At 43.1% G+C, this 27709-nt stretch overlaps 1 long non-coding RNA gene across 1 annotated transcript; it reads left to right on the top strand.

The window, feature by feature from the left end:
* The first annotated feature begins 14089 nt into the window (after positions 1-14089).
* LOC140738973 (uncharacterized) lies at positions 14090-27239 on the top strand. Its single transcript, XR_012101499.1, has 2 exons — positions 14090-14248; positions 27141-27239. It is a non-coding gene; the product is annotated as an uncharacterized lncRNA (long non-coding RNA).
* Positions 27240-27709: the final 470 nt, after the last annotated feature.

Genomic DNA, 27709 nt, shown 5'->3' with positions numbered 1-27709 from the left:
GCATTTCAATGTCTGATAGGTTTCAATGAGAAACCCCACTCATTCTTCTAAACTCCTGTGAGTACAGGCCCAGAGTCATCAAACACTTCTCATATGTTAACTGTTTCATTCCTGGAATCATTGTCTTCTGGACCCTCTGCACTGCCAGTACATCTTTTCTTAGATAAGGGACCGAAAACTGCTCACAGTACTCCAGGTGTGTTCTGACCAATGCCTTTTCAAGCCTCAGCATCACATCCTTGCTCTTATATTCTAGTTCTCTGGAAATGAATGCTAATGTTGTATTTGCCTTCTTCACCACCAAATCAACCTGTAAGTTAACCTTTAGGGAATCCTGCAAAAGGTCTCTCAAGTCCCTTTGCATCTCTGATTTTTGAATTTTCTATCTGTTCCTTAAATAGTCTACATGCCTATTCCTTCTGCCAAAGTGTGTGACCATACACTTCCCTACAATACCTCCTGTCTGGCACTTCTTTGCCCTTTCTCCTAATCTGACAAGGTCCTTTTACTTGCCCATCCACCTATATTCACAAACTTGTCCACAAAGCCATTAATTCCGATATCCAAATCATTGATATATAAGGTGAAAAGAAGTGGTCCCAATACTGCCCCCTGCAGCACAACACTTGTCACTGGCAGTCAACTAGAATAGGCCTACTTTATTCCAACTCTTTGCTTCCTGCCAATCAGTCAATCTTCTATCCATGCTACTATCTTTCTTGTAATACCATGGGCTCTTATCTTGTTAAGCAGCCTCATATGTGACACCTCGTTGAAGGCCTTCGGAAAATCCGGGTAAACTATATCTACAGACTCTCCTTTGCCTCTCCTGCCTGTTATTTTCTCAAAAAATTCCAACAGATTTGTCAAGCAAGATTTCCCCTTAAGGAAACCATGTTGACATCTGCTTATTTTATCATGTGCCTCCAAGTACTCTAAAGCTTCATAATGGACTCCATCATCTCCCCAACCACTGAAGTCAGTCTAAATGGCTTATAAATTCCTTTCTCTGCCTCCTTCCCTTCTTAAACTGTGAAGTGACAATTGTAATTTTCGAGTCCTCCAGAACCATTCCAGAGTGAAGTAATTCTTGGAAGATCAATACAAATGTCTCCGCAGTCTCTTCATCTATCTCTTTCTTCACACCGGGGTTAGTCCATCTCGTCCAGGTGACTTAACTACATTCAGACCATTCAGATTCCTTATTAATAGCAGCTCCACTCACTTCTCCCTCAACCTCAGAACAGAAGGAAGTCTCTTTAGAAGAGAAATGAGGAGGAATTTCTTCAGCCGGATGGTTGTGAAACTGTGGGATTCATTGCCACAGATGTCTGTGGAGACCAAGTCATGGGTATATTTAAAGCAGGGGTTGAAAGGTTCTTGATTAGTAAGGGCATCACAGGTTACAGGGAGAAGGCAGTAGACTGGGGTTGAAAGGGATGATAAATCAGCAAAGATGGAATGGCAGAGCAGACTGGACTGGCCGAATGGTCTAATGTTGCTCCTACATCCTATGGCCTCAGCCGATCTCGCAGGTTTTAGTCAGAACAAATGGTTTAGAGGGTCTGTGGTCTTTTAACCACAGATACGGTAAGAATGGTTCAGTAAAATGTAGAATGTTCCTGTGAGTAAATAGGACTAGTTAGGTACAATGCACAGCAGGGGCACAGTGGGCTGAATAGCCTGTTTTGTGCTATATGACCCTGTAATGAATCATTTCTGGGCAAAGACGGTGAAGTCACAAGGAAAGAAACTTATCAAAAGCAGTGCAGGATCTGCTGTGGAGCCAGCAAGATATTTGCTCCATATTGTCTAAAAGTGACCCCATTTTATGCAGCAGCACGCAATGAAGGAGCAACAGGGTTTTAAAATTAACTTTGCTGACGGCTGTACTTCATTGAATTGTTTTTCCTGGATATGAAGGTGAGAGTTGGTCTTGGCAGTGGCCCAAGTGGATTGTTTTGTCGACGGCAAGAACATCTTCAGACAGTCGGCCTTGGGAGCCACATACTGATTAACTGTTGAGCATTTCAGAGGAAGAGAATAATTTTGCATAAAGTTATTGCCAGGTGGAAAAACACTGCATTGGAACCAATCAGTCTTGGAAATAGAGAAGTTGCTGCATCACAACATCTGGGAACTCAGGTGAGCGAGAGGGCTAGCAAGTTAAAAAACCCCACCCTGATCAGAAGCTGAATTGATGAACCTGATGGTATCCTTAATATACATACAGTGGCCACTTTAAAAGAGATAGCTATACCTCTGTTAAACACTTTGTTAATGAGAGAGGTCAGAGGAGAATGGCCAGACTGATTCAAGCTGACAGGAGGGTGATAGTAACTTAAATAACCACACATTACAAGAGAAGTGTGCGGAAGAGCATTTCTGAACGCGCAGCGCATCGAAACTTGAAGAGGAAGGGCTGCAGCAGCAGAAGGCCATAAGCATGTGCTTAGTGGCCACTTTATCAAGGACAGGAGGTGCCTAATAAAGAGACCACTGAATATATGTTAACTTAGGTTTTCTCATGTTTTTAAAGGGATTAGTATTTTAAGATTAAAAGGATAGATTTGTGCATTCTTCAGGGGTTAAGTGAGCTTACTTGGAATCTGTAGCTGAATAGAAAAGGCTTATACTATCTCTGTAAATCCATATACCTAGGTACATAGAACAGGAATGAGACCTTTGGACCACAATGTCTTTGCCAAGCAAATTAAACTAATCCCTCTGCTTACACATGACCCACAATGCTCCATTCCTTGCATATTCAAGGCCCTATCTGAAAGCATGTGTGGTGGGGTGGAGGTATGTCTCTATCAAGGGAGGTGTGAGGCAATCCTTCCCTCTGCTAGCCTGCAGTTCACCCTTCGGCAAGCTGCAGAACCTGCTGGTGTGCAGCTGTCCATAGACTCTGGAGGCAGGAGGCACTTTAACGTACAAAAATGCTTGGGTTCTTCCCTGATATGTGATAAATCTCCTCCAAAGCCTCTGTAAAGCAAAAGCAAGGTAAATTATGCAGTTACCGTGTGTGTCGGGGTGGGGTTACATCTCTACCAGAGGAGATGTGAGGTGTCTCTTCCCTCCACTAGCCTGCAGGTCATCCTTGGGCAAGGTGTAGCACCTGCTTAGACACCCGATCAGGGTCATGTGAGGCCATGGGAGCAGGTGGTGGATGGTTGTATGAGCAGCTGGTATATATCACCGGTCCTGGTTATGTGCCATCTGACGCCAGGCAGACAATCTCAGAAGAGTATTGATAATAGCCAGGGTCATCCTGTCTTGGGAAGACAATGCCCAGAAGAAGGCAATAGCAAACCACTTCTGTAGAAAAAATTGCCAAGAACAATCATGGTCAAAAGACCGTGATTACCTATGTCACACGACTCAGCACATAATGATGATGATCTACGAGCCTCTTGAATGGCATTCTGTGCTGTAACCATAAATCAAACTGCTGGAGGAACTCAGTTGGTGAAGCAGGATCTGTAGAGACAAAGGGCCGTTTCACATTTTAGTTTGAGACCCTATATCAGGACTGCACGTATAAAGGGAAGACAGCCTATGCAAAGGGGTAGAAAGAAGGGGTGAGGAAGTAGCTGGTGGCTGATAGGTGGAACCACGTGTGGTGGGAAAGTCTTCATCTCAAGTTACACATGCAGAATACTGGAGGTACTCGGCAGGTCAGGCAGCATCTATGGAGGGAAATAAACTGTCAACATTTCGGACCAAGTCCATTCACCAGTATCCTTCTTCAACTCAAGCTGTCCCCACCACGTTTCTGAATCACGAACCCATGGCACTGACCCGCCGCTAAAACCAAGTGCTACCAGATAAAATGTCATAAATCTCGGTTTGATTTGCGTCAAGGGGAGAGTGTGATCACAGCCACTGCTTTGCCTTGGGAGATGCGTCACAATGCAAAACAAAAGGAAAAGGCAACTGTTGCAGATGTTATTTGAATTTACAAGTCTGTCAATTGGTGAGTAGTGAATAAAGATCCTCTTTAATGGCCGCTGTGGGTGGTCTCATTGACAACCTTCACTTTATCACCGACTGCCCTCCAATGGTTAAAATCCTGCCTTATCATCAATTCGACTCAGCTCATTCATGTTTACACTTTAATTTATTTGCGACCTTCCAAAAAAGGAGATCAGACACATTCCAATTACCATATAATTAGCACTTAACTGCTTAATTTATTTATTGCCAGGACTACCTTCACTGTTTAACATTGACTTTGTGAATTAAAAGGTGTGTTTGAGAAGCCCTGGCTCAGGAGTAAGCCCCGATCTCCTGGGGCAGACTGTGCCGATCTTTAACTGTCCGTAAAACCGACAGAAAACTAAATCTAAAACTATTTACTCAGATATGAGACCTGCTAAATTGGAATTGATGTCCCCTAGTGACTCCTTTACATTTACAAGGTAATCTGGAATGAGAGAGTACAACAGATGCGTGAAACCCTGTCTAAAGACAGCACAATTACATGTTACTCCGTCCTTCGAAACTCATAAACTCTTCTCAGAAACCCATTAATTTCTGTTCATCCAAGTGAGAGTCATACTGTGCGTGGTCAGGGCCTCCTGACTTGCTAGGGTATTGAAGCTAGCTGCTCATTTACTCGGTGAAGTGACAATCAACTGCTGGCAATAGAAAGCCTCAGTGCCTGGAAAACTATGTGGTGAGTGGAAAATTGCAAGGCTGTGGGGAAAGAGCAGGGCAAATAGAAAAGCGCTTTCAAAGAGGCAGCAAATGGCCATGGCCAGTGCAATAGAATACTACGTGTGGGACAAGTGGGTACCATTGGGTACACGCCATTCCTTCTTCGGAATGGCATGATAGCATAGTACTTCACCATGCTATTAGAGCACCAGCCGTCAGATTTGAGGGTTCAATTCCCGCCACTGTCTCTAAGGTGTTTGTACGTTCTCCCTGTGACTGTGTGGATTTCTGCTGGCTGCTCTGGTCTCCTCCCACGTTCGAAAGATGTAAGGATTAGTGTCAGTAAGTTGCGGGCACGTTTTGTTGGTACTGGAAGCATGGCGCCACTTGCGATCTGCCATCAGCACGTGTTCAGACCGTGTTGGTCAACGACGCACTTCAATGATTGGAAGTCTCAAAGTACTTACGCAGTGTACAATCCTGAGATTAGTCTTCCCACAGGCTGCCACGAAGCAGAGAAAACCCTGGCGCACGTTCAAAGAAAAACATCAAACACCACACCCCCCACCCACCACGTGCAAAAAATAAAATAGCGTAAATTATAAAAAAAGTGAGTGAAAAACACAATGTAAAACACAAACTCAAGAGAGCCCAGGCATAGTCAGTTCAATCTAGCACTGTGTCATTTGTTATCCGCTGGCCGCCCTGCTCAAAATCACCCGAAATAGCAGGAAAAGAAATGAGCGATCATAAACCAGAAACACATCATCACTGTTTGTTTTGATATTTTGGTGAATATGTAACAAATGAGCTCTTCTTACATCTTTAAATACCTTGTGGATTGGCAATATAACTGCGCAATATACCGAGTGGTACTCTGTGTCCAAATGGGATCTATTGACCTCAGATGATATTATATCCCATGTTGTGTATTGCTGCTTATCTGAGGACAGGTTTCTTGGAGCATGGCTCCAAACCAAGGTCAGGGTGAACAACAGATAGATGGGGCTGAAATCCCAGGACTGAAGCCTGTATCGTGTTTCTAGCTGAGATCCGCAAACTATAACTCAGGACGGCATCAATACAGTCTGACCGAGTTTTAGTTTTGTATTCCAACCTTGCTCTGTACAACAGGTTGTGAGACATTGCGTTCACACTAAAAAGGTGCACCAATTTTTTTCCCTCCCCCTCCTCTCTTCCTCTATTCCCCACTCTGATCTTTTACCTCCCCTCATCTTCCCCTGGATCCCCTCCACCTTTCCGTTCTTCTACGGTCCACTCTCCTGTCCTAGCAGATTCCTTCCTCTCCAGCCCTTCACCTTTCCCATCCACCAGGCTTCACCATCACCTTGTGGCTATCCTCCTTCCCCTCCTCCCACCATTTTATTCTGGCATCTTTCCCCTTCCTTTCCTCAGGCCGAAATGTCGACCATTTATTCATTTCCATAGATGCTGTTTGACCTGCTGAGTTCCTCCAGCATTTTGTGTGAGTTGCTCTAGATTTCCAGCAGAATCTCATGCATTTAAAATATTCCTCATGTTGTGATTTCGGATTTAGTCATCAGTAGTTTAGAATCCAGCTCACAACGTGGTTAAATAAACCATTTATTGATGAATTCATAGTGATAAGAGATCTTCATAGAAAATATGCAAAAAAAATTCTCCTCACGGGGAAGGAGCAACAAAATGATACAGATAAAAGAACATTGATTTAAAAAGCTGAGAGGAAACAAAGTATTAAATCACAAACGTGAAAAAGTTTGCAGATGCTGGAAATCCAAAGCAACATGTACAAAATGCTGGTGGAACTCAGTAGCCCAGGCAGCATCTGAGGAAATTGCCGTTTCAGGCCGAGACCCTTCATCAGGACTGAGAGGGAAGAGGGAGGATGTCAGGATAAAAAGGTGGGGGAGGGGAAGGAGGCTAGCCTGAAGGGGTAGGTGTAACCAGGTGGGTGGGAAAGGTCAAGGGCTGGAGAAGAAAGAATCTGATAGGAGAGGAAAGTGGACCACAGGAGAAAGGGAAGGAGGAGTGGACCCAGGGGAATTAATAGACAGAATCTCTTCTCCCTCCTGCCATCTGGGAAAAGGCTCCGAAACATTCGGGCTCTCACGACCAAACTATGTAACAGTTTCTTCCCCCAAACTATCAGACTCCTCAATACCCGAAGCCTAGACTGACACCTTGCCCTATTGTCCTGTTTATTATTTATTGTAATGCCTGCACTGTTTTTGTGCACTTTACACAGTCCTGTGTAGGTCTGTAGTCTAGTGTAGCTTTCTCCGTGTTTTTTTTAATTACATAGTTCAGTCTAGTTTTTTGTACTGTCTCATGTAACACCATGGTCCTGAAAAACGTTGTCTCATTTTTACTATGCACTGTACCAGCAGTTATGGTCGAAATGACAATAAAGTTGACTTGACTTGACTTGACTTGACTAATAGACAGGTGAGGAGAAGTAAAAGGTCAGAGGGGGAATGGGGGGAGGGGAGGTTGGGGTGAAAATTATCGCCTTGCACTGCTATGATTTTGAACGGTCAATCAAAGCAGATGCAATGGTAATGTTAAAAAAATTGGTAAATGCTTGGAAGTGAAACACTTTCAGGCCTGGGGGGGAAAAAGCAGGGGAGCAAAGCTAATTGGATAACTCTCCCAAACACACGAAGGTGACACAATGAAACAGAACCCTTCTGCTATTTTCTAAGGCTCTTTCATTCCACGGTAAGACATTTTCAAAGAAAGGCTGGAAGAAATAAAGAAAACATACTCCGATATTTATCTGAATTTCCAATAACCTGGAGTGAATTGAGAAATAAAATTATGCATTGCCCAAAAAAAGAGGATTTAAACCTTCTCATAAATAAAAGTTTGTGGTTTACCGAGCAGATGGATACCTAGCTTTTCAAGCACCTCTCCTATTCTGTCAGTGTACTGTGAGATAGCCACAAGGCCATCAACATCTCTCAGACATTTTAATCAAATATTGATTCTTCGTACATTTGGTAGCGATCTTTATGACTGGAGTTTCAAAATGAGTTTCTGATGCCATCTCTGGAGGAGAAAATGTTGGGAAGTGAGTTGCTAGAGATGATGGCACAAAAAACAATTCTCATCAGTGGAGAGGTGGAGAATTTGAAGAATTTAGCATGAGAAATAGGGGCAACATGAAGAGTGGCATATTCAACCAACAGTTGAAGAATCACCCACAAAATGCTGGAGAAACTCAACAAGTTAGCCAGGACAGATGAAGGGCCTTAGCCTAAAACAGTGACTGTTTGTTCCCTTTTAAAGATGCTCTCTGCCTTGAAGAGTTCCGCCAGGACTTTGTGGTTGTTGCCCAAGATTGAGGAATCACTGACAGCAAGGACTGTGGAATTGCAGCATCAAAAAGGAGTTGGATAGATATGTGGAGAAAAGTGCAGATTTGGGGAAGTGGGGGATAAAATCGCTAAGATAGCTCTTATGAAGAACTGGTCTGGAGTTAGTGAATCTTTTGTCATTATTTGAAAGGCTTGATGATTGTACACTGTACCCATCTCCAATGAGGTTAGTTCACTGCTGAAATTGGTAGTTTTGTCCTTGCTCAGACTGCACAACACAAGCATGGGACCTGAGATTGTACTGGATTATGGTGTACCAACCATATCAATAGACCTTACCATATGCAACTGCCTCATGTACACAGAATGAGTGTGGGCTACAGTTTTGGTTAGGTAACAGTATGAGATTTAAGGACAGAGGGTTAGGATAAATGGATCTGAAGTCAAGATTGAATAGAATGATGCAACTATCTGGATGTGCAGACTGTTCTTACATTATCAGTAGAGCGGTTGGACGTTGAAGTTCTCCCAGTGAAGTGCTCGCATGTCAACTTAGCATAAGTTTGGCATCATAAAATATCACAATTTTTGGGACTTTACTTAGTTCCAGATACATTGGCTGAAGTCCTAAACATTCCAAATCTTTATTGAAATGTCTTAAAAGTTTTACGAAGATGTATAATTAATTTATAATTGAAAATAAATGTCAAAGTATAATAAAATAATATTAATAAAAAATAGATGGAACATAGCTTTCTCACAGCAGTCAGAAATCGTTTCCTGGACCTGTGAACCACATGCTGTGAGATGTCTGTCCGCACAACCACGACACCCCGCTGAGTACAGATGGAGCAGGTCGCAGAAGGAAAGGCATTCCAGGCGGGTTCTCTCGGGGAGCCGTAACTCAGCATTGCTAGAAGTTTTCATCCTGGAGAAATTTTCACGGGGGATTGACTTCACTGGTGGGAACATTAATGCTGGAGGTGTCCTATGCCAACTTGGGAGAGCAACACACTGGAACTGTGGACTTCGGTTTTGTTCCTTTCTGGTTAAGTGCAGACAGTAGTTAGCACTGGCAAGTGTTCACATGAAAGCTCAGCCACTGCCAGAGTGGACACCTTTCTGGAATATGTCCTAGCCTTTGTACACACATCTAACAAAGGATCTGTAATCTGCATAAAACAGAAATTCATATACAAAATAAGGTTAATATACCACTGGTTGGAGTACATGCAAAAAGTAAGATATTATAATGGTTAAAATAGCAGGTGAGTATCTCGGGGCCTATCCCACTGACCTGGAGTACACCAACATGACAGATGGGGACATTTAAATTCAAGTAATTACATAAACTTGGAACAAACAGTGACCACAAAGCTACCAGATTGTTGTAAAAGCCCATCTGGTTCACTTCAAGTCCTTTAGGAGAAGAAAGTGCTATCTTTCCGCAGACTGGTGTACATGCAAATCCTGGGCCAATGGACTTTCCGTATTGTTGATTGTTAGCAGCCTATGAGAAGGCTTAGATAGCATTCAGTTTGAGAACTAATAAAGGAGGGGAAATAAACATAAACATAAGAAAATCTGTAGTTGCTGGAAATCCGAAGCAACACACACAAAATGCTGGAGGATCTCAGGACAGGCAGCGTCTGTGAAAAAAAAGTAAACAGATGTTTCAGGCTAAGAGCCTTCAACAGGACTAGAAGGGAAGAGAAGACAGAGTAAGGGAGGGGGGGAGGAAGAAGTACAGGTACGCATTAGTAGGTGATAGGTGGCACCGGGAGAGGGGGAGGGAATGAAGAGAAGAGATGGGAAGTCGATTGGTGAAAGAGATAAAGGGCTGGAGAAGGAGGAATCTGATAGGAGAGGACAGAAGGCCATGGAAGAAAGGGAATGGGGAGGACCACCAGAGGGAGGTGATGGGCAGGTAAGGAGATAAGGTGAGAGTGGGAAACAGGAATGGAGAATGGAGAAGGAGATGGGGAAGGCAGTTACCAGAAGCTAGAGAAACTGATATTCATGCCATCAGGTTGGAGGCTGTCCAGGTGGAATATAACAGAATATAATATCAAGAGAGAACAAAATAGAATAGAAAAGAACTTTGTTGTTGTTGCTCAAGACAATGAGATTGTGGTACTACTCCACTCTGTGCAAAACAGATTTTCACAATGCATGCGATATCGCTTCATTTTCTTATCTTTACTTGCAACGAGTGACTTTGATCAGTCATGACACTCAAAGGCCATTAGCAAGCTGGGGTGTAACATTATTCAGCTGTGGGAAAGCCCTCGGGAAGAGGCTGTTCTTCATTTTTACTCTCCTGGCTAGGATGTTTCTGTACCCCTTACTAGATGGCAGGAGATTGAACAGACCATGTCTGGGATGGGATGAGTCTTCAATGACGTTGTAGGCGTGCCATAGGCATCGAGTATTGTCAATTGTCTTCAGGTCTGGTAGTTGTGTCCCAGTGATGTGCTAGAGATAAGGGACTATAATTTCATTTGTCAGCTGAATATGGATTAAAAATTTTATCTGCCTTCATCAACTGAAGAGCACCTATTGAGATTATTGGAAGGCTAATTGTTCTTGCATAAGTTTTCTCAGATGTTTTGCCTTTGATCAGTTCAATTCCAGATGGTGCAATTTCGGAGTTTAACCTGCGATGGGTTAAACCCAGCTAGAGATGACCATGGCAGCAAACTGAACAGTCATCACAGGGTATTCTGCTGTTGCTGACAGGTAAATCAGAAGGGAAACGCCCCACAAGATACAAAGAGAAGTCACTAGGAAGTAAACTCATGTTTTAAAAATCAGATTACAGGTATCTGCTTTATGCCCTAACTGCTGGATTAGGCACGGCAGGCTAACTGGCCTGCATAAATATTTTCTTAAATGGGAGTTAATACAGAAATTGGAGGTGCAAAGGGACTTGGGAGTCCTCATTCAGAATTCCCTCAATGTTAACTTGCAGGTTGAGTCGATTTTAAGGAAGGCAATAGTAATGTTGACATTCAATACAAGACAACTAGTATATAAAAGCAGGATGCAATGCTACATCTTTATACAGCATTGATTAGACCACTCTTTGAGTATTGTGAGCAGCTTTGGGCTCCATTTCTAAGAAAGAATGTGGGAGCATTGGAGAGTATCTAGAGAGGATTTGCGATAATGATCCCAGTAATGGAAGGGTTAATAGTGTATATGAGAAGTGTTTGATGGCTCTGGGCCTGTAATTGCTGGAGTTTAGTAGACTGAGTAGGTTCTCAGAGAAACCTACCAAATATTGAAAGGCCTAGATAGAGTGGATTTGGAGCGGATGCTTCAGATAGTGGGTTAGTCTAGGAACAGAGGTCACAGCTTCAGAATAGAAGAACATCACTTTAGAACAAAGATAAGGCAGAATTTATTTACCCAGATGGTGGTGAATCTGTGAATTTTATCATCACAGATGGCTGTAGAGGTCAAGCTATGAGGTAAACAGTATTTACTGTAAGGTGGAGGTTGGTTGGTTCTTGTTTAGTAAGGGCATCAGAAATTACAGGGAGAAGATAAGAGAATGGGGTTGAGAGGGAAAATAAACCAGCGGTGATTGATTGGTGGAGCTCACTCAATGGGCAGAATAATTTAATTCTGCTCTTTAGGTTTATAGTCTTATGGTCTTATAAATCAAAGTCCTCCCACATCTGCCCTCACCCTCAAAGGTGCAAGTCTTCAACTGTTATGATCATGAGCATCTTAAATAAATTATCAAGGGTATAGATAGGGTAAATGCAAGCAGGCTTTTTCCACTGAGGTTGGGTGGGACTACAACCAGAGGTCATGGATTAAGGGTAAAAGGTGAAAAGGTTAAGGGAAACATGAGGGGAAACTTCTTCACTCTGAGGGTCGTGAGAATGTGGAATGAACTGCCAGCACAAATGGTGCATGCAAGCTCAATTTTAACACTTTTGTGAAGTTTGGATAGGTCCATGGATGGTAGAGGTATGGAAGGCTATGGTCCCGGTGCAGGTCAATGGTGTAGGCAGCTTAAATGGTTTTGGCATCGCCTAGATGGGCCAAAGGACCTGTTTCTGTGCTGTACATTTCCATGACTCTATGACTCAACATTTTGTAAGGAAGATCAAGATGAGTTGGATTGTAGACAGCAAGCTTACATAGGTCATAGAGTAATACAGATGGAAACAGGCTCTTTGGCCTAACTTTTCTATGCTGAGCAAACTAGTCCCTATTCCATCCATATCCCTCTCAAGTGATCCTTCCTCTTCCACGTTGTAGCCTGTGCCTTAGTATTCCTTGGTAATTGAGGCTAAATCATTTTGCAGCTCATTCTGAGGTAGTTGTCTGCTGGCACCCTCCATACAAGCCCCATCCCACTGAATCAGAATCAGGTTTCTTACTGTGAGATTTTCACACGTAAGAACCCAGAGCCCCCTTGCTCCTCCTTTGCCTCAGGCATTTGCATCATCAGGGACAAACATACCCCTGTGCAGTGAGCAGTGTACTTGAGAGCTCATTGCTTGAGCCTTTAGCCAGGGAGCATTCAGTTTGGAAAGAAAACTGTTCTTTAAAGTTTGGTGAGCTCCTGTACTGGTGTTGGTCAAAGAACAACCATTGTACAATGTTGGAGAGACTTGTTATAGAGGTTTGAAACTGTCTCGCACAACTTTACTGCCTGTGGGCTGATTTACACCACTCTTCGTGGCACTCTTGATATCATTGGCATATGAAATTTGTTGTTTGTGCAACAGCAGTACAATGCAATACATAAGAACAAATATTTGTGAGTCACAGTAAGTATATATATATAAAATATATATAGTTAAATTAAATAAGTAGTGCAAAAAGTAGAGAAATAAAAAGTAGGAGTTTTGGCATGTAATCAAGAACCTAGACAAATGTCCATAGACTTGCAGTGGAAAAGGTACTGACTGCATTACAGCCTGGTATGGAAAGTCCTGCAGAAGGCAATGGATTTGGTCCAGTTCATCATGGGTAAAACGCTCTCAACCATTGAGTGCACCAACATGAAACATTGTCCTAGAAAAGCAGCATCCATCATCAAAAATCCCCACCACCGAGGCCCTGCTCCTTTCTCACTGCTGCCATCAGGAAGAAGGTACAAGAGCCTCAGGACCTGTGCCACCAGGTTCAAGATCAGTTACTACCCCTCAACCATCAGGCTCTTGAACAAAAAGATGATAACTACACTCATCTATTGAGATGATCCCACAACCAACAATCTCACTTTAAGGACTCTTTGTTCTGTTATTTCATGCTCTCATTATTTATTGCTCTTTACTTCTATTTGCATTCGCACAGTTTGCGGCCTTCTGCACTCTGGTTGATCTTCCATTCATCCTGTTATAGTTCTTATTCTATAGATTTGCTGGGTATACCCACAGGAAAGAGAATCTCAGGACTGTATGTAGTCTGATAGTAAATTTTACTTTGAACTCTGAGCGTTTGAACTTCAGTGAGGTAGTGTTCATGTTTCAATGTCCATTCAGTAATCAGATGACAAGGGGGAAGAAACTGTTCTTGAGTGTGTCCCTGCAGGCTCCTGTACCTCCTTCCTGATGATAGCAATGAGAAGAGGGCATGTCCTGGGTGGTAGATGTCCTTAGTGATGGATACCACCTTTTTGAGGCATCTCTCATTGAAGGTTTCCTGGATGCTAAGGAGGTTATTTCCTATGATGGAGCTGACTGAATTCACAACTTTCTACAACTTCCACTGCACTGTCCATTGGTTCCCTTCAGCTGCATTTCACGCAAGCATAGCTAATTTTTTCTTTTCCAAGGGATGAGGTAGTGACATCAAAGAGCCTTCTCAAGAGGGAGAGAGCAAGGAAAAGTACAGCGGAGTACAAAAGCTCCGCATTTTTCCTCACACAAAACAGCATTCCCATCCCACTGAGGGAGCCTTTTTAAACATTCCCATGTGTTTTTCTCATTGTAAGCCAGAGTTTAACTCTACCAATTCTTTCTCACTTTCTTCCTTTCTGACCTTCCGCTGCATGACGGATGGGAAAGAGAGGCTGCAAATTTGAATGCCTTATCCCCTGTCTGTAATTATGGAGGAATTTCTCACTGTGAGGTTTTCAGATGTAAACCCAGAGCCTTACTCCTGCATAGCGTCAAGCATTTGCGTCGGCCGGGATACACATATCTCTCGCCAGCTGTGTGAAGTCCATGCTGTGAGCAATGTACCTGAGAACTCATTGCTTGAGCCCTTTGACATGAAGACAATGATAAGCATTCAGCTTGGTAAGGAAAACCTTTCTTTAAAGTTTGGTGAGTTCCTGTACTGGTGTTAGTCGAAGAGCAACCATTGCACAATGTTATAGAGTCTACTGTCTTGTTGAAACGGTCCCCAAAAGCGTTACTGCCTGTGGGCTGATTTACACCACACTTCCTGGCACCTCTGAACTCTCCCTCCCCCACTTCACCCACATTTTTGATGAATTCCCAGCCGATACGGTTGTAGATGATCCTTAGAGAGGCCAGGGTCATATATCTTGTATAAATTATATGATTTTGGGGCTGGGATGCATTCAACTACATCATATTATCGGCAAATTACAAAATCAATAGGGCTGTCTGGATTTATATGAGCCGCAGAGCTGACCGGCCTGTGCTCTGCTCATTCCCGGCTCAGACAGCTTTAATCGCCTCCACTGCTCACCGCAGTCTTTTCCCCCTCATCAGCTCAGTGTCTGCCCTGTGTGACTGAGCCCAAGTAGCAGGGCTCTCCTCTCCAGCGCCTGCCCTCACTGACCAGTACATTCCTCCAGCATGACAGAGCATCTCGGTTTGTCTGGGACTCAGCTTCGTCGACTGCACCGGGAAGGATATGCACAATTACTTACATTTCCCTGTGATGCAGAGGGAGGATATTCAGCCCATCTATTCTTTGCTGGTATTCAAAGCTTTTCTATAGGTCACATTCCCCTGCCCCATGTTCTCTTTCACATGCCATCCTCTTCTTATGATGTTTCTACCATCCACCTGGGCCAGAGGATTGTGTTATTTTATGAGCACATCTTTGGGATGTGGGTGGCTGCAACATTTACTCCGCTCTGTGCTGAACTGAGGCTGTGGCCTGCTCTGTCTGCCCCAGGCTTCATGTCTGAGGATGCACTTTCAATCTAGATGCTTTTTGCTTTCACTTATTCCTTGCACGCTTTTTTTCTCTCTTTCTGCACATTGCAGTCTTTTTTTTAATGGGTTCTTCTGCGCTCCTTTGCTTTGTGGCAAATCTCAAGGTTGTATAATGTATACACACTTTGATACTAAATGTACTTTGAACTCTGAAACCAGAGCACCAAGGCAAAACTTATGCAGAGGGAAATTTAAACTTCTTCTTCTGGGCAGTGTCTTTATAAAATAGGGTAACTCCAGCCATTATCAATACTCTTTTGGAGGTTGTCTGCCTGGCATAACCAGGACTTGTGATGAGGACCAGCTGCTCATACGACCATCAACCACCTGCTCCCGTGGCTTCACGTGACCCTAAGGTGCTGCACCATGCCTAAGGGTGACCTGCCAGCTAGCAGAGGGAATGAGCACCTCACACCTCCTCTGGTAGTGATGGATCTCTTTCCTGCCACCCAAGGGTGGAGGTAAGAGAGATTTAATAGTATGGTGGGAGTAGAACACAGTTGGAGTGAGAGAAACCAGGAGGTGAGGAGTTAAACCGTTAAGAGAGTTGCTGCACATGTAGTGGCAAGTTGGAGGGTGATCTGAATTGAAGTATTTGAGATGCTGGAATTCCAAAGCAACACACACAAAGTGCTGGAGGAACTCAGCAGACCAGGCAGCATCTATGGAAAGGTTTTGGACTGAGACCTTCCTTCAGGAATGAGAAGGACGGGGGAAGATGCCTGAATAAAAAGGTGGGGGGGGGTAGGGTAAGGAGTGTAGCTAGAAGATGATACATGAAGGTGGAAAAGGACAAGTGCTGGAGCAAAAGGAATCTAATAGGAGAGGAGAGTGGACCATAAGAGAAAAGGAAGGGGGAGGGGACCCAGGGGAATAGTAGGCAGCTGAGAAGATGTAAAAGGTCAGAGTGAGCAATAGAGGAAGGGGAGGGGGAAATTTTTTTTTACCAGAAGGAGAAATCAAAATTCATACCATCAGGTCACAGATGGAATATAAGGTGTTGCTCCTTCACCTTAAGAGTGGCCTCATCTTAGCACGAGAGGAGGCTATGGATCAACCTGTCAGAACTCCATACAGATTTAGCCCCTTCAAATCGGGTCTGTTTGAAAGGGACACTGACTGCAAATAAATTGAAATAAATGCCTGTGAGAAATAATTACGCTAAAATTAAAGAGTTAGTTACACCCTTCATAATAAGTTATCTTCATTCTTCCTGCGACACTCACCTCCAAGCCTGGGCACCGCAAGGTGAGAAATGCATGCTTAGAGTCAGCTTTCTGATGTCAGCAGGTGAGGCACTTCTCAAAGCTGCCTTCTGCAGGTCACATGAGGGTGGGGGTTGGGGAAAAAGCAAACTCGTTTCTGAGAAAGGCTTGTTTCAGATTCAGGAGAGAGGCCCACTCCCATTTTCATTTGTATGTTTTATTTTTACCCCTGTTAAACAGATCTGTCTGTTCTAAGAGATGTCCAGCATTCAAGGAGGTTAGCCTCCGCCATTTTGTTTCTCTAACATGTGCCAGTGGCAGAACGGTTGCTTTTCTGATCACTCTTTCTGAATGGGGCTCTTGTTGTCCTTGATGGCATTTTCTCCTCGGTACCCCACAATTCATGTGAAATTTGCACCCCACCCCCTCAGTGGAACAGCAAATTTACCCAAGTGAGCACAACTGAGATCTGGGCTTGGTCATGCATTAACACTGAAGTGACTGTGCTCACTAAGGCAGTGTTGCTGTGAAGGGGGTTTCAATGACGTTCAAAGAAAAGTATGTATATGTTACCAGATGTTACCTTGAGATGAATTTCCTCGCAAACATTTACAGGAAAATAAAGAAATACAATAGAACTGATGAAAAGCTATACATAACAAAGGCTGATTCAGAGAAAAGAGAAACCTCCACAGTGGCTTCTCTCATTCAACGTCCACCTGGCCTTGAGATATTCCAAGAAGGCACATTGGATGTTGGAGGCCTGGTAACTGTGTTGCTGGCCTGGGTCTCATCTCTACCTTAATCCAGGTAGAATCTCATTGGATGGCTTGAAGGAGCACATGAATATTGAAACAAAAGGAAAATAAGAGGCATTTCGACCTCATGAGGATATTGAAACGACCACACTAGGTACATTAGTGTTGCTCTCCTTACCATCGACGCACTTAGAAGCAGTTTACCAGAATGACTCCTGGAATAAAATGCTGCCTTTTGAGGAACAACTGAGCAGATTGTCCTTACTCCATAAGACCATAAGATATCGAGGCAGAATTAGGCCAACTGGCCCATCAAGTCTATGCCTTCTTCATTGAAGTTAGAAGACTGAGAGGTGATCTTATATAAATGTCTGAACTTCAGAGGGGTCTTGACCAGGTAGATGCTGAGAGAATGCTTCCCCTTGTGTGAGAATTTAGAGCAAGGAGGAAAATAAAAGAGAGTGCCCATTAAACATCCCCCGTTCAAAGGGATGTGAAGCTTTGGAATTGACAACACCACACTGAGGTGGAATCTGTGTTATTGAGCATATTCAAGAACAAAACTGACTGTATTTAGTCCATAAAGGAGTTAAGGCTTATGGAGAGCAGGCAAGACAGTGGAGCCAAGACCAAGAGAATATGTAACGACCTTGCCCACTGGTGGAGTAGGCTCAGAATCACAGATCCTAATTCTAATATTTTTCTGCTCTCAGTCAATGTGTTTATAGTTGTCATCTACATATATTTAGTTCAGTGATTATTTGGCTAAACCTACAATCGGGGAATTAATATCAACTAAAAAAGGATCTAATGCCTATATGATGAATAAAATCTTCTAGGGCTTCCAGCCAGGTACAGGTATCAATTATAACTGACGTCTCGATGACAAGCTCTGCCATCTTCATCAGGGATGAGGCCTGGACATGTCTAGTCTGGTAGTATTTATACCCCCATTGTCCATTCATCATGATTGGGTAGTCCTCTTCCAATCAGGTTTCCGTTCTCTCACCTTGCTTACATTTGAATTCCAGTTCTTACTTAGAGCAAGACCTTTGTCTTTATTAAAATTCTTTTCCTCTAGTTTTACTTCAATGGCTTACCTTTACCAGGTGGTTCCAAAAGCCATTGGCATGGCACAATAGTTTTGGCCATCAAAGTCAATCCTATGGCCATTATGAATGCGGGTGTTTGCTACGGCTGATTTCTCCGAGTAACCCAAACTGACACATTTCCTGTGCTCCTTGATGCGGGTTTCCACCATGTGTTCCATTCGGCCAATAAACGTTGCTCCGCACTCGCAAGGAGTCCTGTAAGTGCCAGCCCACCCACGTCCCAAATCATCTTTGACTCACATAAACTGTCATTTGAGCTTCCCTACGAGTTTGTGGACGGTATTAATCTGGTGTTTCTTCAGGATCTTGGCGATCCTTCCAGAAACCGTGGAAATATTGGGAAGACAGACAGTAGCTACTGCTTCCTCCTCAGTGTTAGTTTTCCTGTTTTTTTCTGTTGGCTCTTTTAAGGGACCGATTGATTTCCACTGCATTCATAATGGCTATTGAATTGACTTCAATGGCACCAAACTACTATGCTACACCAGTGGCTTTTGGGACTGCTTGGTAAAGGAAGTAGTTGAAACTAGAGGAAAAGAATTTTAACAAAAACAAAGGTCTCATTCTAAGTAAGAACTGAAATTTGATCGTAAACAATGTGGGAGAGTGGGAACCTGATTGGATGAGGACTAGCTAATCGGGATGGACGGTCAATGGGGGCATAAATACCACCAGACTAGAAATGTCCAGGCATCATCCCTGATGAAGATGGCAGAGTTTGTCATCGAGATGTTGGCTGTAGTTGATACCTGTATCCGGCTAGAAGCCTGAGAAGAGTTTATTCATCATATTAACTATTTGACTTTATGTTTTGATGTTCCTGTGATAGATAAATCTGAATCCAAATCTATCACTGATTGTGGAACATTGTTTAAACTCGTGACACAGAAACACAAAATTTATACTAAGTGTAGCAGCTACTTGAAAATAAACCAAAACTGCTGAGAGACTAAGACAGGATCATTGACACTGTATGACACACTTTCAAATAATGAATTTCCAAATCAAAGTAGGTACATTCGATCCTTTATTATGAAACCCGCAAAGCACTAAAAAACTAACAAAACTAAATTAGCGATATAACTAAGAGATGTAATTAGCGGTGAACCTAAATTAGCACATCAGTTAGCAAAGTTAGTGTACAAGCAACATCAATTTCAGCTTCTCTATATGTATTTAAGTGGTCTAATAACGTTCCAATTAATGTTCAGCAAAAAAAAATCATTCCTCATGGCTTACTTGTGTCAACTAAATGTCGCACCACTGTCTGTAAGAAGCTCGTACGTTCTCCCTGTGACCACGTGGGTTTCGTCCGGGTGCTCTGGTTTACTCCCACTGTCCAAAGGCCTACCGGTTTGTAGGTTAATTGACAATTGTAAATCGTCTCGTGACGAGGCTAGGGTTAAATCAGGGGTTGCTGGGCAGTGCCGTTTGAAAGGCTGGAAGGGCCATGTTGTATCTCAATAAATAAATAAATAAAGTAACAAAGCATGAATATACTCATTGCTTCTACCACATCCTCAACCCAATGACAAATCACTATAATAAACGCACCACAAACTGCACTACAGACAGAAAATAGATACCCGTCTCCATGGACATAAATTAGGTATATGGCTCCTGTGCTACAAGATGGGGCAGCATGGAACCCAATACCAGCTCCATCTGTGGACCTTATTTGGGAATAGGAACTGCCTGGGCAAGTCGCGCCTGATTTACAATGTAGATCCTCACATCTATGCAAAGACATTTTTGCCACTCTACATTTGCAAGAGACGAGGAAGGACAAAAGGGTTAAGACAGGATTTCACCCTGAAAAAAATCATTTTCATGGTGGGCTTCCTTGAAGGAGTGTAATTAAAATGGCTGTATGTTTTGCTCTGGGCAAGGGAAGGTTCAAGTTAAATGAGGTACAGCTTTAAGGGAATAAAGTGGGGCACTGGGTGGTGTTCCTTTGCATTGCTCCTCTGCGCTTGTTCTGTCTTCTATAAATATTCAACATTCAGCACAGATTGCTGCCAGACAGTTTTTAATAGAATCGCTTAAAACAATTAATTACCAGAGTTTTCATTCAAGCTGCATTGGAACAGATACGCGTGTAATAAAAAGCATTTATTCTGTGGTTTGTGCAGGCCTTTAGGTTATTAACATGTAAATGAAATCATCACAGCTGCTCTGATTTGAACATGAGGATGTGAGGAAGCGGGATCGACCACAGACCAAAGCAGATGAGGCTCTTCTGCTTCTTTCTGTGTGAAGTTGTAGTGAGATAATCTGCCTACGTCTCCATCAACACCCCCCACCCATGTAACTCAATGAGTAAAAGAACCTTGCTGCGTAATAATGAGGCACGCAATAGAAATTACATATGTACTGGGTCTTATTACTCCTCTGCAAAGTATTTCCAAATGTTTAAGGTATAATGGAAATAATTTTTAATGTCTACAGGAAGAAGACGGCCATTAGGTAGCTGTCTGATGGAAAGAGAGGGGAACATTTTAAGACAGACAACTGATCTACTAGTCAACCTTCATCTCCCCATTGACAACTCCCAGCACCCATCCACAACTCCAAACCACACCTGAGTATTATTGAGCCACACTGACCATTGTCAAATCGGGAATGAATTACAGTTCCTGTGTGTCAGCCCCCAATCAACAATAGCATTATTTCCTTCTTCCCCAGCCCTTGACCTTTCCCACCCACCTGGCTTCACCTGTTACCTTCCAGCTAGCCTCCAGCCCCTACCCCCACCTTTTTATTCTGGCCTCTGCCCTCTTCCTTCTCAGTCTTGAAGGGTCTCCGCCCAAAACGTCGACTGTTTGTTCATTTTTGTTTATTTCTATAGATGCCGCCTGACCTGCTGAGTTCCTCCAGTGTTTTGTGTGTGTGGCCTTAATAACTGTCTAAATCTGTTTAAATCGGTATTGGAGCAGCACTGATTGTTGGCCAAGAGTTTGGAATGAACACCTAAAATTTATCACCACTGGACACCAGTTGAGGGGAGGAGCTCTTTTTATCAAATAATGGATGAAGATGTAGTAGAATTCAGTATATGTATAGTAATGAAGGTTAAATTGGAATTGTTAGTGCCATCTCGGGACTCCCTGAGAAAAGAAAGAGGCAAGAAAGACAATGCCAATGTTTTAATGAACATCTCTTCATGCTCCTAATGTTTTTTAGCAATGCAATTTGAACAGAAGCTAATCTCATGGCCCTTCCTTCACCCTCACTCAGAAACATCAAAGCATTGGCTTATACGTTTCTCAGTTCATAGAAGGCAAGAGTAGCTTTGGGAGTTTTTGAAGACATCATACGGAAAGGAAAGGCAAAGGACATTATACATACAGTATATGCACCCCAAGTCATGTGGACTTCTGAAGATAGATTCTGATAACTTAAGAAACACTCAGGAAGTCAGTTATAATTCCAGTCTGGGCAAGCAATTAAAGTCAAAATGGTTGTTGTGATGCACCTAATGTGGCAGTGTAGTGGTAGTGCTTGTTGCTCTCACTTTCAGCTTCCACCACTGGCTAGTAGTCTTGCAGAAAGGAGAGCTGAGTGTGTAAGCCCCTCCCTGCCTGTCTCTCAAACAAGCCTCGTGTAGTGCCTCCTCAGTGGCGACACACGGAATCTGAGCTCCTTTCGGACTCAGGCTGAACAACAGGGGACAGGGAGGGGGTCTGGCCCCTGCGCACAGAGCATGCAGGCCCACCGGCGTGTGGACATGCCCTGGCACTCATGAACCAGGTCCCCAGCTATGGGTAAATAGCCCCACTGCCTTGTGGAGCCTCAGGAGAGATGAAGGCTACAGGAGTAAACACAGACAGCAAATCCGGAGTGGAGTTCCTAAGGTAGCTGGACATCACTGAACATCCTTCTGGCAGCTCCTGCAGCCAAGCTGAATTGCTTCATAAGCTTCCCTTTGGACAACACTGGTGAGGCCGAGAGAGGGATCTTGATGACTGGGCACCTCAGGATCTCCACCCAGGCATGTGGTGAAGATCACCCATTGTCCTTTGAGACAGACGGATGCCAACCAACCAACCAACCAACCCTATGATGTTAACCAAGTCATGTGGATTTCTGAAAATAGAATCAGATAACATAAAAAAAACAGTCACTATGTCAGTTAAAAAGTTGATCTTGGGAAGCAGTTAAAGTTCCTTGACTTCATTGCATCATCGTCCCTAAGGCCTGACACGATCATTCTGTCAGAAACTTAGAAGCAGGCGGTCATGGTAGAAATGACATTCACTTGGGAAGGCTGGAGGCATTTCAGTTTAAGAAAGCCAGATACCAGGAGCTGGTAGAGCAGTGCCAGAGACAGAGGTGGAATGCATGATGCGAGCCTATAGAGGTGGGGTGTAGAGGTTTTGCTGGCTGCTCACTCTGCAGAACCTACTCTTTCCTTGGTATTACAGGGGCTGCAAAGAAAAGAGTCGCTGAGTGAGCCTCCAGATGGTTGTGGATCAAGAGGTGTGACCCGTGGACCAATGCAACCCTGATCAACCCTGGCTGGGTCGTGTCTAATGTTGAAAGACCTGAAACACCCGATGAACCCAGGTTACATCATCGACGATGTGTCCCAGCGCATCCTAGGCAGTATCTCAGCATCAGTACCAGTAAAAGGAAAAGATAAAATGATGCTTGCAGTGGGTGTCATAGAAAATTTCCAGCAATGTCTACTCATGTAGTGGGAACAATGCTATGCCTAATGACCTGAACTGGATACATTCAAGCTGTAATAGAATTGCAGAGGATGATTAAAGTTCAAAGTCAATTTTATTATCAAAATACATATATGTAACCATATACAACCCAGAGATTCATTTTCCTGTGGGCATACACAACTAATCTACAGAATAGTAACTATAAGAGGATCAATGAAAGACCATTGAACTAGGACATTCAACCAGAGTGAAGAAGGCAACAAGCCGTGCAAACGCAAATATGAATAAATAGTAATAATTAACAAGCGCATGAGATGAAGAGTCCCTGAAAGCGGGAACATTTCAATAATGGGGCAAGTGAAGCTGAGTGTAGTTATCCCCTTTTGTTCAAGAACGCGATGGTTGAGGGGTAGTAACTATATCGGAACCTGGTGGTGTGAGTCCTGAGGCTTCTGTACCTTCTACCTGATGGCAGCAGCGAGAAGAGAGCATGTCCTGAGTGGTTGAGATCCCTGATGATTGATGCTACTTTCCTATGACAGTGTTTCATGTAGATGTACTAGGTCAAATCCATTCCTTCTAGTACAATTTTCTATTCAAAGGCATTAAAAGGATACTATTGGATATTTTGACTTTCAGAAAGCATTTGATAAAATCCCTCAGAAGGGACTTGTGGTTAAAAGTGAAATCTCATTAGATAATTTAGGATACTGTAAACTGTTGTAAAGCGAAAAGCACAGCAGCTGTCAGTGGTCAGTAGACTAATTGGAAACCTTTTGCCAGCAGAAATCACCAGAGTCCTAAGATCTTTGTGATTCACAGTTCCATTTACAAATGAAAACTAAGAACTTTAAGAATCCAAGGAGAATAAAAGAGCTTGACCTCCTCTTTGTGTGGGAAACCAGGCAGTTCAGAGTAAAAGATGAACATTCTGAACAGTTGGCCAAATACAACACACAGGGTATTTAAGATCAATAAACATTAACTGAAAGGGGTGAGCCAGGCAAAATCATCCAAAGAGGAAAGGACTATTATTGAATCAGATGTTTAATTCAGTATTGTGGGCCCAATGTTGTTTAGATAAATCATGAAATGATGTTTAAAAATTAAATATAAAGAAGTATGATTGACAGTACAGGAGGGAGCGAAACAAAGAGTTTACTGAGCCTGATGACATCAGTAATGAACAGTGATTAATGGTGTGATTTTACAGTGTTAAAAACAAAAAAAAGACTTGAAATTCTATGGCACCTCTGAGAACATCACAAAGCACTTTACAGCTAATAACTTACTCTTGAAGTGGGGTCACAATTATAACAGAATGCAAAAGATAAATGGGGTTTGTGAGCAAAATCACTTGTGCAGTGAATGGTGTTTATCGGGACCTCATAACCTGTAGCTGAAACTGAATCGGACCAAGTCTTAAAACTGGAATTAGATAGGGGACAAGGGAAATTAATTGGCAAGATAATTGGGAGATGTTGGTGAAATGAGACTAATTGGAATGCATTAATGGGATAAAGTTGGAAAATGCAGAAACACTCAACAGGTCATGCAACATCTGTGGAAAGAAGAACAGTTAATACACTGTTGTGCAGAAGTATTAGACGCATATACATAGCTAGGGTGATTTATGCATAGCACTAAAATGCTGCTGCAAAAAAAACAAACACATTTCATGACATTTGTGAGAGATAATTAACATTCAGATATGGGTTTCTATTGTGGGCTGAGAGTGGTAAGGGGGCAGGGAGAGGGTTGGGAAAAGGGGAAGCAGTGGGAAGCACCGAAGAGTCATTCTGTAATGATCTATAAACCAATTGTTTGGAATCAAATGACCTTGCCTGGTGTCTCTGGGCTGGGTGTGTTTGCACCCGCCCAACCCCCTCTCCCTGGTACTCCTTGCCTGTTACCTGTTCCACACACTCCACTTCCACTATTCCCATTATCCTTTTTTCCCTCCAGTTTTGCAAAGTATTTCTCTCCACTCCATGTTGACAAATACAGTACTGTGGAAAAGTCTTAGCACACTAGCTTTATATGTATAAAAACTTCTGCACAATATTGTGCTTCGAATCAAAAGAGCATTGCCAGAGCTGAAGGCTCCTTGACTTTCTACAGATGCTGATGCTTTCCGGTATTTCCTAATTTTATTTCAGATTTCCGGCATCTGCAGTTCGAAGTGATTTGTGTTTTACCCGTAGACAGCTTTCTCTCAGTGGCTTGAATGGTCACCTCTTATGTCATAGTGATTCAATATGTCTATTTTATGACTCCATAATTTACATCGATGTGTTTACAATAAAGGACCATGCGTGAAAAATAAACTATTGTCTAAAAACTATTGGGTTGACAGCAAGTATAACATTTTCATGAATGGTGGTACCAGACCCTTGATAGAACATTCCAACAGGGCTCTGTTTTAGAGTGTCATGTGTACAAGGAACTTTTCACACGGCAGAACCTTCTCAGTGATGTGGCATCTTGGATTTTGTTACTTATCTCCTGCAGTGATGCCCGAATCAATTTGCAACATAGAGGTATGAGTGCCCTCAGTACTGACAAGCCCAGAGCGCAATGCATCCAGCATGGTCACAGTGTTAACAGCATGATTCAGAACTGTATTTGTGTAAAATGTACAGTTTCTTTCATAATACCATTAATTTGCAGGAGGTCATGTCTTAAATAAAACGTTCAACTTGTGAATACGTAATTTTGTTATTGGTAATGATAAAGTGAGTGTTGGCACGTGGCCTAGTGGATAAGGCATCGGACTAGTGATCTGAAGGTCACTGGTTCGAGCCTCAGCTGAGGCAGTGTGTTGTGTCCTTGAGCAAGACACTTAACACATTGCTCTGCGACGACACCGGTGCCAAGCTGCTTGGGTCCTAGTGCCCTTCCCTTGGACAACGTCAGTGGCGTGGAGAGGGGAGACTTGCAGCATGGGCAACTGCCGGTCTCCCATACAACCCTGCCCAGGCCTGCACCCTGGAAATCTTCCAAGGCGCAAATCCATGGTCTCACAAGACTAACGGATGCCTATTAATGATAAAGTATAAACCAATCAGCCAGTCACAATCCATTCTTAATAATGATCCTTTAGATTCTGTCTGTGGTCCAGACCATCCTCCTAGCCAGTACCTCACTGAATTTAGCAGGTCGGGCAGCATCCGTGGAAATGAGCAGTCAATGGAGTTCCTCCAGCATGTTGTACGTGTTGATTGGACCACAGCATCTGCAGTGTACTTTGTGTTTACCTCACTGAATTTATTGTTCGATGGTTGAAGAAAATGGTGAGCATAACCATGTTCCTAATTATGGCTGTAATTTTTGACAGAGCCCAGCTGAACTCTAACAGGGCGAGAACCATCCTCAATGTTCATCCATCGAGCCCAAGAAGCCCAAGTGTCAGTGGCCAAATACACCCCCAGCTGAACGGCAGCCTAGCTGACACCATGTCCAAACAGCTGGGGCTGTATCTGTGTATCTGTTCTCTACCTGCATTTTATACTGTGCTGCACGTTTATTATCCCTATTATGGTAATTTGCCACATTAGTGGTGGTGTGGAAAAAGCGAAGGGAATAAGTTACAACTTGGTGCTTTATTTGGGGCAGTTTGCAGGTGGGGGCTGACGAATTGGCTGCCACATTTTGCTATGTCTTCGCTCCTGACTTTTGCCATCCTGCCACCACCTCCCCCAACCCGCTCACGTCACCTGCCCTTCCCTCGTAAATTTACTCCCCTCTGAGGTACCCACACTTTGACAATGGGCAAAAAATATTCCCTTAAACCATTTTCTGCAGCAGTGTCACTTTGAAATCTTGCTCATTAAAGGTTGCAACAGCTTTGATCTGGAGTAATATGTTCACTTTTCCAGTTGACTGTGCAGCGATGGAAGACTACAGGAGGTCATGATTTATAACCTTTAACACAGCTTTTCCTCACATTTACTGCTAAGTTTATTGATTCGTTTTCGGAAGGGTGGCAGCATCCCATTCTACCGGCTTTAATCTATTTTGTACTGATGTCTATCGCTTCAATAAGATTCTCAGAGAGTGGAATGTAGTTAGAAGAGAACATTAAAAGTGATCTTGGAACTCAAAAAAACTCAGTTCAAACTTACCTTAAGACGCACTATGTCATGCTCCTCTCTATATACGGTCACCAAGAATTCTCAACGTTCAAACTTCAAAGTAAATTTATTACGTATATGCCACTGTATACTAACTTGAGATTCACTTTCTTGCAGGCATTCTCAGTGGACCAAGAAATGATGGCAATGACTGACAAATGTCAATGTGCAAAATACAAACTGCAAATGCAAAAATAAATAATCCCAAAAACTTAAGTTGTAGTCCTTGAAAGTGAATCCATAAGTTGTGGAATTAGTTCAGAGTTGAGGGGAGTGGAATTAGTTCAGAGTTGAGGGGAGTGAAATTATCCATGCTGATTCAGGAGCCTGATGGTCAAAGAGTAATGAAGCTGAAGCTGGTGGTGTGGGACCTGAGCACCTGAGGCTCCTGGGCCTCCAACTCCACGGCAGCAGCGAAAAGAGAAAATGACCTGAATGGAGATGGGGTGGGTGGGGGGGGGGAGTCTATGATGGTTTTGACTACAAGTTCTAATCCTGTTGATGTCATTGGTGCTAAGGCATAGTTTCAATGGCGAGTCTGAATGAACATTAGACACTGTCAAATGCATCAAAACCAGGAGATAATCTCTGACTGGTGGAAAGACAAGAAACTGCAGATGTTGAAATCTGGAGCAATTTAGGAACTCTGGAGGAACTCAGTGACTTGAGCAGCATGTGTTGGGGGG

The sequence above is a fragment of the Hemitrygon akajei genome, chromosome 14 (genome assembly GCF_048418815.1).
Source record: "Hemitrygon akajei chromosome 14, sHemAka1.3, whole genome shotgun sequence".
NCBI classification, from domain to species: domain Eukaryota; kingdom Metazoa; phylum Chordata; class Chondrichthyes; order Myliobatiformes; family Dasyatidae; genus Hemitrygon; species Hemitrygon akajei.
This window is presented reverse-complemented; position numbering and strand designations above follow the sequence as displayed.